General features: G+C 38.2%; 1 non-coding gene across 1 annotated transcript; it reads left to right on the top strand.

Annotated features, from left to right (window-relative positions):
- Positions 1-10,410: 10,410 nt before the first annotated feature.
- LOC141654548 (small nucleolar RNA R71) lies at positions 10,411-10,517 on the top strand. The gene has a single exon (XR_012548105.1). It is a non-coding gene; the product is annotated as a small nucleolar RNA R71 (small nucleolar RNA).
- Positions 10,518-10,794: the final 277 nt, after the last annotated feature.

Genomic DNA, 10,794 nt, shown 5'->3' with positions numbered 1-10,794 from the left:
TAAATCGCCATAACTAAAACATGCATTATCATTTTAATCAAGTTTATCGACCGTGTCAATTACAATTATCGTAGTTCACCGCTTTAGTTCACTTAAAACGTGATAGATAATAAATTGACATGACCTCTCGCTAAAACAAACAATTGAGACTTAGCCTTACCAAAAAGTAGAAACCATGAAAACTAATATAAATTTGGATCATGGACACATTTATTCGAAATTTGGGTTGAACTCAACGAAAGTATTCACGACGATTACACGGATGTGTTTCGGGCTAGAGATAAATATTAATGTAATTTTATCGACCAAGAGTTCTAAAAGTAGAATCGATTAAAATGTTAATCCACCAAGTTATGTTAATAAAGGGTATTTCGGCACACCGTGCCCTAAGTTGATATGAATTTGGGTCTTCGAATCATTTATCAAGTTGGGTAGAGGTCACTAGATAAATGCAATAAAACTTGTTTATATTAAATTTACGAGTATTATTATTGTAAAAACGACAAATGTTTTATTCCTTCTATTTTGTTTTGTAGACCACTTTTATTTCCCATAACAAAATGGCCGCTCCAAACACCAACGCCACACCTCTCACTAATGCTTCATGGCTCCGATCCTTCATGGATCGTTGTAAACTTGAAAAAAATGGATCAAATTTCTCCGATTGGGATGCCCAACTCAAATTAGCCGCCCAAGGTGACGACAAGCTTCGTTACCTCACCGAGGCCTCTCCACCCAAACCTAATGCTAGGTCGAGTGCCGCCACTAGGGAAGCATATGAGGCTTACCACAAGGAGTCCGCTGCAATGAAAAATGTGTTGATTTTTGCGATGGAGGCGGATCTCCAAAGGAGAGCCTTTAAAATGGGCACCGCTAATGAAATCTATTCCAAGCTTGTGACAATGTTTTCACAAACTCCGAGGATCGTCCAATATGAGGCGGCCGCGGCATTCTTTGATCTCGACTTTAAGGAGGGACAAAAGGTTAGCCCTCACGTGCTCAAATTGATGGAGCTAGTCGAGACTTTGAAGATTAAAAAAGTTGAAATCCCCAAATAGCTCATTGTAGATAGGATTCTACACTCCTTATCCAAAGTCAAAGCGTATGTCCAATTCCGGGTGAATTTTAACATGCAAGACAAGGATGTGTCTCTTGAAGAGTTGCACAAGTTACTTGTGCAAGCCGAAAGAGACCTGGGGTTAAATGTTAACCCACCTAAGGATGTGCTTAACATAAGCACCAAGAGCAAGGGGAAGTTCAAGAAGAATGGGAAGAAGGGTAAGAAACAAGCTCCCACTTTCACCAAGGCTAAGACTTTTGAAGCTAGCACTTCCAAGACCAAGAAGGGTCCTCTTGATAAATGCCATTATTGTAATGGTGTTGGACATTGGAAAAGGAATTGTTCCAAGTATCTTGGTGACATCAAAGCTGGAAAGATCACTCCGGTAGGTAAATTACTATCCTTTCTTTTATGTTTCTAATTCAACTATGGTATTTTGATACAAAGTTGTGATAATTTATCCCCTTTTTATTGTAAATAGGGCCTACACCAATCAAGGACAAGGGAAAAGAAAAGCAAGCTTGAAAAATCATGAAGGAGCTAGGAGTAGCTACCGATAAAGCTTGGCTTTTATTATTGTCTTTATTTTAAGGTTATGGATTTTTAGAACTATTTTGATTTCCGTGTTCGACATGGAAATGGTTGATCCTTTCTAAACAAATGTTGTATTTTGGATTATGGTGGCTTGGTTTGCAACCCAAGTCACCCCTTTTATCGTATTTTCTTTGTTCTAAAAATTCGTCTTTATATGCTTGCACATAGAAACATATGATCATCCACTTAAAGTGATCTAATGGACAACTATAATGATGGGATTCATTATATGTCCACAAGCTTAAGGCTTGTGTATGATCAATTATAAAGTGATGTTGAGTTGATGAACTCTCTTAAAGGAATGTCAATCACCAAATACACTTATCAAATCTAAAACAATTAGTCAACCTATGAGATAGTCCTCCTTTTACTTCAAAATTATTATTTGTGTCTCATAAGCTATCTTTGAATCTCTAGTGTATTTATTCTAAAGATAAAGTGGGAGAAAAATGAAGACACAAAGAACACAAAGAAATTTGTGTTGAACACAAAGCAAATTTGTATACTTGATTAAATGAGATCTACGAAAGAAAGAATGATTTGTATACCTATATAGATAGTGTACACGAATAGATGAGATCTATGGTCTCGAATAGATGAAATCTACATGACAAAAGAGACCAAGTGAAGTAATCAAAAGAATATGTTCTCAAGATAACTACACGAGGAGACCAAAAGAAAGTTTTTGGAAGAAGAATGACTAATGTAAAGTCTTAACAAGAGATTTGGCTAGTTTATGAACGACTTTTGACCAATAGTTTCAATATTGATATTTACTTAAGAGCCTAAATGAAACAAAGTTGCATCCTCGAAAGTAAATGAGATTTATGACTAAAAGTTGCAAAGAAAGATATGCCGATATCCACAAAAGCTAAATTAATTGTTAACCACGCTAAGTGTCATTACTTAACCTCATTATGAAAATGAAATGGTTAAACCTCCTTCCGGAAAAGGGTATTTTGAGAAGGACGTATATTAAATGAAATTCAAATTTAAATAATGACATTGCTACGCATCATTATGTGTTAGAGATTAAAAATATCTTTCCATAAGTTTAAGATTGAAACCTTTTCTAAATAGGTATTTTGAAAAGATATGTTGGGAACATTTGGTTTTATCTTAATAACTTGGCAAAGCAAAATATATTTCAATTCTTGAAATGTTTCGATTGAGTAGTCAATTACGAAACATGTGGAATTAAGTGGGAGTTTGAAATTATCATGTGAAGACATGGAATTTAGTGGGAGCAATCATCTTGTAAAAATTTATAACTCATTACTCATTGAGAATGACGAGCTAATACTATCTTTCACAAAGAAGTATTTGAGTTTTCAATTCTGGATGAAAATGGATTATGATGAATCCAATCACATCATGAGATGTTGGATAAGTATTGAGATATACACATCGAATCAACGAGAAACGTAGGTTATTCATGTCAATGAAAATGGAATTGACATTAGCAGTCATGGTCATTCATTGAACCTAAGAATGGTTGATCACATGATTATTAATTACTAATGTTTCCGCCATTAGAATAATCATGCACATATCCAATAATGAATCATATGCATAAGAGCATGATGAATCATTGGCAAGCCATAGAAGAATCGTCATGAATTCTCGAGGAGAACTAATGAGCGATTCCAGTGATGGACAGAACACTCTGTTATGTGACAAGAGGTTGCACATATTGAAGTTCGATCAAATGTAAGGATTTATGAAAATCCTAAGCTATTCAAGCTAAAAGGAGAAGTTCAAGTGCCATGGAGTCATGTGTGATGACTAGTCGATCACATAGGCAAACTGTTAGGAACACCTTGTCGGGCCTTATGACCGCTTAAAGAGTTCTGGCAAATTTATATAGCCTGGTCGTGGCGAGAGCTACTATAGTATTCTAATGAGTCGATTCTTTTGACTAAAGACTGTTCGCCTAAGATGGCACAGTTTCAGATTAACTTTGATTTGTGTTACTACGACCTTCCTAAATGGGTTCAAATGGGCATATTTTGAGTTATGATGGATGTGGCTAGTCGAAGGGAATAAGTGCAATAGGAATTGTCCACCCCTAGTTAGGGTTATAACAATATCTCAGGGCCACTCGAGGAGTAATGAACTGGAAATGCGTGGCCACGCTCGGATGATGTCTATGGTAGATGAATCCGGTCAGTCAGTTATTCTCCAGATCGAGGAAACCACTCTCGATATGATCACTTGCAAGTACGACCTGAAAGACACCTTGCATTGAGTGGGAGATAGTAATAGGACAAGAGAATTGGTGACGCACACTTGTCGAGGACAAGTGGAAGATTGTTGGAATATGTGTCCTCCGACAATAATGCGATCACAATTGTCGATCATGATGATCACATGTTTAAGTCTCATTTTAAGAATACATGTGGGAAGTAATATTTTACTGTCAACTGGTCCACACATATCGGTAATGATTGGCTGACTAGAGTTTGACATTACTGTCGTGCGACGGTGGTGATCAATTGATCCCCTTAGGTCATACCTAAAGGGTAACACTCTTAATTGATTATTTAATTGATCGTATGACGATACGGGTTAATTAAATTACTTAAAATTGACGGACGATTTTGGTAGTAATATTTACGTATCTCATTGTAATTTGATTAAATAAGATACGGTCTAAGTGATCGAATTGTTTTATTACTTAGATGAAATTATTGTTTACGGAAACAATTGAATCTGAATGAATAATTTATTATAAATACAAGATGTTGTGATTTATAATTGGTAAATCGTTTTGGTACAAGTAATTATGAATTACTAAGTCGATTTTGTACATGACGTATATTTATTAATACGTTGATTTTTAATATGTTAAAAATGCATGACAATTTTACATGACTTGTGACATGTGACAAATTGATAAATTGACAAAGATAAAATGGATTCCATTTTATCTTAAATGGACCGAAATGTAGGGTGTATTAGGCTAAATATTGTGTTGATTATTTTAAGTGGAAAGCATAATCATTAACCTAATGGATAGCCATGCAAACCTAGTTGTTTTTGTGAAGAGCACCTTGATCATGCATTGGCCATCACCACCCCACCCCACCCGGTTTTGTTATAGAGAAAAGCCAAGGGTTTTTCTCTATAATTTACCTAATATACACTACATGAAAAACTAGTGTATTATTCATTCTTGCACATCTAAAAACAAAAGAATTTTAGAGAGATAAATTACTCCAATATTCCTCCCTCTTGACCGAAATTTCAAAAGGACAAAACAATAGTTTTGGGTCATTTTAGTTAAATTAATATTGTTCTAGTATTAATAATATTAATTTTTAAGAGGTTATCTTGGGTATAATTCCTTGGGAGGGATTCTAAGCTTGAATCCTTTGTTCATCCAATATTAGGAAGCTCAAGAACAAGTGAGTAGGAGAACTCATTTGTGCCCATATATCCGATTCTCAATGTAAGAAAAACGATTTCTTCTTTATTTTTATTTATGTTTGCATGCATAAGATCTAAATTGATTTTATGACTAAATTAATTGAAACATATATGAATATGTTGAGTATAATGAGATATATATTTCTAACAGGGTGAACTTCCCCAAACCGGACAAAACACTATTTCTAGTGCAAAAAGAAGGGAAGTTCATTCACAAGGCATGAAATGCAATGCATGAATGAAATTGTCATTTTGGATTCTTTGTAGTGGGAGAAAAAAAGATAAACACCTCAATGTGACCGAGGTGGGAGTCCTTTGAGTGGTGTTAGGACTTTAAACTCAAAACTACCAAGAGTCCAAAGTGACTTTCTAAATGATACAAGTTAAATGTTATACAAGTCATGGAAACATGAGACAAAAACAAAGCAAAAGGAGGGATATGAGACTCACAATGGAATAGGTCAATACTAGTATAAGCCATCAACCCCGCATTGTGATGTCCTCCTTCAAGCTTTGTCAACCATCAATTGTCTCTCATCGCGACATCATCATCATCTACCTCAATGGAACCGGAGGTTTCACCATTATCTTCTTCACTAGAACTAGAACTTTGCTCTTCCTCATCATCATCATCATCATGGCAAGACCCGCTACCTTCCCCGCTCTCATCATCAACATCCCCCTCTCTCCTTGTTGCCCGATCATCCCTTTCTTCATCTTGAGAAGCATTAGGAAAGAACACTTTCCTATCCACCCAATTTGGCAAAGAACTCGAAGGATCAAGGAGTCCTTGCCTAGCAAGATGTAAAAGGGGTGGATATTGGGCGTAGTAGGCATTCTCCGATCATTTTATGCTTCCTTAAGCATATGTTGCATTAATTGTGTCAAATAGTCATTGCCCACCATAACATTACTCGGTTTGAACTCGTGGTAGGCAAAGAGATATGATGGTGTAACAATGGAGGAGGAGGGTTCTTCACTTGGGTTTTGTTGTTGCTTGATGATGCGCTCGGCAATTTCCGAAACGGGAATAAGGTAGTTGGTTCGGCGGGTGGAGATGCGACAAATCTTGCTTGGTATGACAAATGAATTGGCTTCCTTGATGAGCCACTCATACTTATGGTTTAAGCTTTCATGCTTGACCCATTGAAATTTGTGGATCAAAATGCTCATATCAAGAAGGTGGCTTCCTTTAACCGATTTATAAGTATTATCTGTGTTGAAATCCGGGTTAAAATGCCTTGCCAATCTCGTCACCAAGCCTCCATTAACAAAGAAAGCCGCGCCATCTTTCCCATTCTCAATGTCCAACCATCTCTTAATCAATAATTGAAGAACATTGTACCCACTATTGGACTTCCCACCAACATTCAAAAAGGACTCAAGGTAGACAAAGTCTAATTCGGTTAAGTGATTGGCTTCCTTTCTAGCAATCAAAGTGTTAGCCACGAACTTGTGCCAATACCTAATACCTGGATGATGAATGTACAAGACATGGCACTCCTTGAAAGTAGAAAACTCACGACCGGACATGGCTTGCCAAAGGGTATTGGCATCAAACTCCAAAGGCTTCTTGGTGAACCGACTATCTTCCTTAAGCCCAAACACTTTACCGAAATCACTTTTGTGCATTGTTCTACTCTTGTTTTCGAGGCAGAATTCGACATAATCTCGAGTCTCAATTCTATACTCCCTCAAGGAACTAATGAATTCCAATGTCAAATAGGGGTATGTCAATTCAGTCATTTCAAAGAGGGTGGATAACCCCATAGACTCAAAGAATGCATTTGTTTGCTCAAGGACACCCAATTTACCCAAAGCATCTTGACATACAAATTTAGTAGCTAGAATCTTTTTCTTGGCTAGGGATTCGAATGCAAGCATATGCTTATCGGAAATAAAAGTTACCTCCGGATAGTTTTTCAATTGTTCCACCTCCGGGATAGAAGTAGTAGCTTCCTCGATAGCATTGACGGTTTCCGGAGCTTGCTCCCTTTGTTGAGCCAAGACCAATGCCTTTGATGCAAGAGCTTGTTGTCTTTTTGATAAAGTTGGTGTTTTTGTTGCCATGATTCCTCCTTTAGTCCTTGCCATGGCTCTTCTCCTTTCAAATTAGTATCAACAAACCAAGTTTATGCTTGAATGCTCCTTTCTTCTTCTAATTTCAATTGAATTCTCAATCAATTTAGGAATTATGGATTTTCTCCTAACCCTAGAAAATATGATTGGTTTTGTGAAGAAATTGATGTTTGAATGGTTTTATTGTTGATAAAGGAGTAATTTGTTTTTGATTTAAGCAAGTTTGGACTTGATTGTGGTGAATTTGGATGAGAAAGTGGTGTTTTTGGATGAGGGGATTGAAGGTTTAAGTGAGGGCAATTATGGTGTTTGTGTTTGAAGAAAAGAAATAAAATGAAGAAGAGGGGTGAGTCTCGTGCTTTGTTGATGTAGCAGGTAGGGACGGGCGGATTGGGGTCGAGACGGGCGGATTTTCATCTAGTGAAAATTCAGAAATCTGCTTGGCTCTAGGGATGGGCGACTTGAAGACAAGTCGGGCGGATTTCTGCTATGTTCGCTCGTCTTGGGCTTGAGACGGGAAGATTTCTGTCCAGTGCAAATTTAACAATTGGGAGCGCTTTCAAGACCCACGACCTAAGTGAAGTTGAGCGACCTGAGATGAGGGACACTCGAGCGATGTCGGCTCGGGCGATTCTTCCGCATAGCAAATTTTCACTTTGTGCCTCTTTCCCGTCCCCACGAGCTCAGTCCGCCGTTTCGTGGGAATCTTTGTCCCGCATTAATTTTTCTTCAATTCTTCATCATTTCGATATGGGTTGCATTACAAAGGCGTGATTAGCCTAGGCATGTGCTTCCCCACAATTGATCATTAAACACTACACATTTGAAGCACATTAAAATCCTTCCCTCACTTGCCTCATGTTACACAAATTCGTCAAACAAAGCATGTAAAATGCAATGCAAAAATGAGTAATGTAAAAGTTAAATGAAATGCAAGTTAAAAGGTTAGAATATTTACAAATGGTTGTTTAGGGAGGACTCCACCAAACTCTCCTTCTTTTGAGAGGTGTCAAGGGGGCAAAGCCAAGGCGTTGTTGATGTTGCTCAACGCCTGGAAGAAGTAGTCAAGGGCTTGTTAATTTTCATGATGAAGGTCTTGCATAGACCTTAGCACATTGTTGTCTTCATTAATGTAGTAGTCCGAGTCAAAGAGGTGACAAGGGTCTACATAGCCTTGGTCTAGAGTCATAGCATTCCCAATGTATGGGTTAACAAGTCCTTCAAACTTGTCATCCCATAGACCACATACTTCTCTTTCTTCTTTCCCTATGTCGGGTGGATCATGAGTTAACAAGAGCAACTCTCCTTCCTTGTTATTATGGCCAATGAGGCCTCCATCTATACTTGTCATGAGTGAGCTTTGCAAGATCTCATTCTTGTTGTGAAAAATTCAATGCTCTCCGAATGGAGCCATTTTAACATCATCAATATCTTTCTTCCAATTGGGCGGTGTGTCTTTGCCCTTGTCTTTGATATTTCTATCTTTACCTTGTTATTTAAATGGAGATTCCATCTTCTTCTTATCACCCTCCCGAGTATAGTGATCAACCATAAAGCATGGCTCAAACAAATTAGGAGCTCTTATAGTCTTATCAAGATTGAAGGTGATTGTTTCATCACCTACTTCAAGTGTGAGCTCTCCATGTTTGATATCGATCACCGCTACGGCGGTGTGTAGGAATGGTCTTCCTAGCATGATTGGAATGTTGGAATCCTCCTCCATATCAACAATGATAAAGTCCACCGGTATGAAAAACTTTCCAACTCTCACGGGTACATCTTCCCATACCCCTAGTGGTTTCTTTGTTGAACGGTCCGCCATTTGTAAGGTCATATTGGTGCACTTGAGCTCTCCCACCCCTAGTCTTTCACATACCGAATATGGCATGACACTCACACTTGCACCTAGATCACATAGTGCCTTGTTGATTGTGGTGTCACCAATGGTACATGGAATGGAGAAGCTTCCTGATCTTTGAGCTTTGGTGGGAAATTCCCTTGAAGAATTTCACTACTTACCTTTGTAAAGGCAATGGTTTCAAACTTTGGGATGGACTTCTTCTTGGTAAAGATATCTTTCATGTACTTTGCATAGGCCGGAACATGGTTGATTAGCTCCGTGAATGGTATAGAAACCTCTAAGTTCTTCACAATCTCCATGAACTTTCCAAGTTGCTCATCAAGATTGGGCTTGGCTTGGTGACTTGGGAATGGAAGTCTAATCACAATAGGCTCTTTCTCAACTTCTTTAGCCTTCTCTTCACTTTTCTTCTTTGATGAGTCATTGGTAGTTGTCTCTACCACCTTAGGATTTCTCCTTAGTGGTTCAATCACATCTCTTTGCTTGTCATTCTCCTCAACAATATCTTCTTCAATCGGCATCTTGGGTCCCTCATATCTTGTACCACTTCTCAAGTGGATAGCATTGATGGTCTCATGTCTTGTAGGAGGATTACCTTGAGGAGGTAATTTTCCCTTTTGTCTTTGGGAGCTAGAAGAGGCCAATTGAGACAATTGAGTCTCCAACATCTTAGTGTGAGCAAGGATATTGTTGATGGTAGTGTCTTTGGCTTGGCTATCCTTTTGCATTTGAGCAAAGAAATCTTGTTGGCTCTTTTGCATTTGGAGGACCGCTTTTTGAATATCAAAAGCTTGGTCATTGGGTTGATTGTAGTATGGTCTTTGAGTAGGATTTCTCATTGGAAGGGGTGTGTATGTGGGTTGAGGGTTTTGGACATTTTCGCTCTTGTATAAGAGGTTTGGGTGGAATTTTTTATTCTCATTGTAATAGTTGGAATAAGGGGTGCCATTTTTTTTATGCTTGGACAACATTCACTTATTCACTTGTTCCCCTACATTCGTGTTAATCATGTCCCAAGGTTTCACAACTCTCACACACTCCATTTGGGATTGAGGATGTTGCCATCATGGCATTGACATGTTGTTTGGGTGATTAAGAAGCTTCATCAAGCTTGGCCATGGCTTTCCCAAACTTCAAGTTTATGGTGTCAATATGAGCACTTAGTTGGGCACCCAATTGTGTGATGGAGTCTACCTCATGCTTCCCTCCTCTAGTGGCTTTTCTTGGCCTATTATATTGGGAGTTATAAACCGCCATTTCTTCGATCTTAGCCCATGTTTGGTTGTCATCAACCTCGGTGAATCTTCCATTGGAACCTATGTTGAGGACATTTCTCGAATCTTCATATAAGCCATTACAAAATTGTTGAACAAGGAACCATTCACTTAGTCCATGATGAGGACAAGAGCGACATGTATCCTTGTGTCTCTCCCAAGCCTCATATAAGGATTCTTCATCCCTTTGCTTGAACCCGGTGATTTGGGCTCTCAACATGTTAGTCTTCTCCAAAGGATAGAACTTATTGTAGAAGGCAAGTGCTAACTTCTTCCATGAATCAATACCAAGGGTAGCCTTTTCTAGGCTCTTTAACCATTGCTTTTCGGTTCCGATCACGGAAAAAGGAAACAACACCCATCAAATTTGGTCTTGAGTCACCCCGGTTTGAGAAATTGCATCACAGTAGTCACTAAAAGTCTCCATATTTATATGAGGATCTTCACTAGGCATCCCTCCAAATTGACTTCTCTCAACTAATTGTATGAATGTGGAT

This window comes from Silene latifolia, chromosome 4 (assembly GCF_048544455.1).
Source record: "Silene latifolia isolate original U9 population chromosome 4, ASM4854445v1, whole genome shotgun sequence".
NCBI classification, from domain to species: domain Eukaryota; kingdom Viridiplantae; phylum Streptophyta; class Magnoliopsida; order Caryophyllales; family Caryophyllaceae; genus Silene; species Silene latifolia.
The sequence above is the reverse complement of the archived record's forward strand: the minus strand, read 5'-3'. Positions and strand labels throughout refer to the sequence as shown.